The sequence below is a fragment of the Balaenoptera physalus genome (assembly GCF_965194825.1).
Source record: "Balaenoptera physalus genome assembly, contig: HAP1_SCAFFOLD_1851, whole genome shotgun sequence".
Taxonomy (NCBI): Eukaryota; Metazoa; Chordata; class Mammalia; order Artiodactyla; family Balaenopteridae; genus Balaenoptera; species Balaenoptera physalus.
Genome location: NW_028124952.1, coordinates 111581 through 114882, shown reverse-complemented (window position 1 = coordinate 114882; position 3302 = coordinate 111581).

Below are 3302 nucleotides of genomic sequence, written 5' to 3'. Positions count from 1 at the left end.
CCAGTTCTCCACCAATGTCCTCCTCTTTCTCTAATTATTCTCCTCTTCATTGTGCTTGGCCTTGCACCCAAGCATGCAAGACAGAGAGTCCTAGAGGTCCGAGATTCTAGAGGGGCTGTTTGCAAGGGGGAGGAGATTACGGTAACTGCCACACTGTATATACTTCTGTGCAAAGAAAGAGGGACAGTGTTCAGAATGTCTCTCACATATAAAAAGAGCTGGATGGCAGGATACCTGTGTGGCCCAAGGAACTAGAGCTAGCAAATCATGGGCAAAACAATTGCAACCAAAGGCTGGAAGAGGAAAGGTCTGCAACCAGCTCTGTCTCCTGGCTCTCTGGTATTTGCTGCCAATGGGCAGAGTCTATTTCGTGAAGCATCAAGCACTGAAAAGAAGACTCCTGCTGCTGGAAGTTGACAGGAAGGAACATCCAATGCAAGATCAAGGCTTGTCCTAGAAGCAATGCCCATAATGGAAGAAAAAAAAAAAAAAAAAAAAAAAGAAAGCGGAAGAGAAATGTTAAGTCGCAAGTCCAACCTGGCCCCCAGCCTAGCCCAGCCCAAGGAAGGTAGGAGTCAAGGAGAAGAAACTAAAAGAGAAGAGCCTTGGACCACAACATTCTCCACAGGGTACACTCAACAAACTTCACCCTGCTCTTTAACCAAGTTACAACTGTAATAGTTCAAACTACATGGCTCTTTCCTTCCTAAGGATACTAGTTAAATAAGATCTATATAGCTCTAAGTATATGATACATAAAATAGAATACTCTGTAGAATATAAGTAACTGTTAGTTAATTATATTAATGAACGTCTGTAAGAAATGTTGCAATGATTTCCCTAATGGAAGAGCCTGGGGGAGGTAAATCTGTCTTCTAGGATTTCCTCCCCAGAGCTCAGAAATTGAGGGGTTGTTTTAGCTCTCCTACGCTCTCTTCACCCAAGCCCACCCTCCTGTTGGGGATCGGACCTCCCTATTGGCTAGCTCATACCTTTCAACTGCCTGCTTTGTGACATCACTCTCCTACCAAACCTACTACCACTTGGTAGAGGTCTTGGGGTTTCCGTGGAGCCGTTTGGACCAGTAACCAGTGACCTTTGTACTGGACACGTGCGCCGTTCAGCTGCAGCCACTCAGACATCCTCTAGTGTTGTCTCCTCATCCCTTGTACCTGCAGTTGATGTCTCCTCTTCTCTGACCATGTCAGGTAAGAAAAGAAACTTTGGAAAGTTTTGCGTTCGATTTCTTGTGCCCCTAAATTGAGGAGGAGATTCAAAATAGCGTGGAATAATGAGGGAAAGTATTGAACTACAAGTCTGGAGACCTAATTTCAGTTTTGACTTTGACGTTTACTGTCTGTGTGACTTTGGACAAATCACTGACTGCCTCACAAAGCCTGCTGCTTTCCTTATCTGTTACGTTAGGATACCACATTGGGTTGATCACTCTGATCCCCTTCTTTTCCAATATTGAGCCTTAAAGGGTACCCATGTAGAAAATGAAATCAGAGACTTCTCAAAAGAGTGTTTCAACAGAAACATAGAAAAGCCAGGTGACACAGAAAACTAGCGATATATACCAAGATGTTTCATCTCCAATGGTCTCCCTCCACTAGTATTTCGACTAGTTGAAAAGAGAGAATAGGGAGAGAGGATGGAGAGTACTGGGCTATATAGGGAGGCACAGAGTCAAACGTAAGCAAGTTTAGGATTGTTTTCATTAGCACAGGCCAACAGGAACCAAGAGATGGGAAAAAAATATAAGAATGAAGAGGGAAAGCATAGAGGAGCTCTCAAGAAAGAGGCAGTTTGCCATGGAATGTTGATGGGAGCCAAAGATTTTAAATTAAAGCAGAAACAGCACAGAGGGAAATCTGCTCAGAGCAGGGCAAAACAAAGCTGATGGTAGCAAATCCTTACATTAACAGACTAAGAAGGAAAGTAAGGCCAGAACAGGGGATCACCAGGAAGGGCAGCCTATCAGAAAAGTCATACTCCGTTTTCTTTCTTTTATTGCCTCTCTGAATACAGCTGGCACTTGACAGTTTGGAATAGAAACATTTTAGAAGTATGTTTTAGAAATGATGCTTCCTAGAAACCAGAAACCAAAGTGGTTATCTAGGGGGCTGCTTTTCAGTGTTCTATTCTTTCTAATTTTTAAACTAGGTAGACATTTGACCAATTAAACATTTTAAATGATATCTTCTACATTGAATCAGAAGGACTATTTCCTTTGTGTGATATGTAGCTTCTAAGGCAAGGTTGCTTTTCAATTTTTACAGTTATTTCCTTCCTAACACAGAGAGCACATTGATCAACAGCCATCGTTCGCTTGTAGATCTTAGCTACCGGAGAAGAAAAAGAAAAAGTCAAGCCCCACATCTCTAATTCCCCATTTAGGGAATTCCCTGGCGGTCCAGCGCTTAGGACTCGGTGCTTTCACGGCCAGGGCCACGCGGCGCGGCAAAAGAAAAAAAGAAAACACAAACATCCACATTTATCTAAAACAATGTTGTGGAGTCCTTTGGATTTTCTTACATTTGAAAATCTTTTTTAATTGGATTCTAGGGATGATGGTTTTTTGAGGTCTTGGGATGTCATCTTCTTGGATGTGGAAGATGATTCTAAGTTCTAGGATAAATACAAAAACCTTCTTGATACTTTTTAAGCTTCCTTTCTGCTTATTATATGAGTTATATTCATGGAAAGATATATTTCTCCTAGGCTTAATACCTGTTACTTGCTGGGTAAAAATATGAATGAGCACAATAATGAAACTCTTTTACACTTACTATTTTGCTGTCTGCTTTGTACCGGTTTTCATTGAAATACTTGTCTATATATGTTGTGGCTACCTATACATTCACATTTGTTGCATTCTGTTGCTTGTTATGCATTTTTTACTGATTTATCGTCTCTGTCTGTATGCATTGGCTAGGAATTCATTCACCTCTATCACCTCCATCGTGTTTTTTGGTTAATAGTATTCACTAAAATAGAGTGGGCAAAATTCACTTTCATAATATTGCATGTATGGTACAGAATGTCATTTGTTAGTAAATTCATTAGGCTTTGATACTTGCCCACATACCCCAGTTTTCATTAATATCTATGGATTTCTTTTTCGTTACGTAACATGTTTTTCATGATTTTTCTTTGTCTTTCTAGAACTTATTGTATCTTCCTCCATATAAATCATACGCAATAGATCAGCTTATTCATCTATTAATTATTACTGCTATTATTATTGGTGGTGGTGTTATAACCACTTTATAGATGAGTAATCTGAAGTAATCAGATAA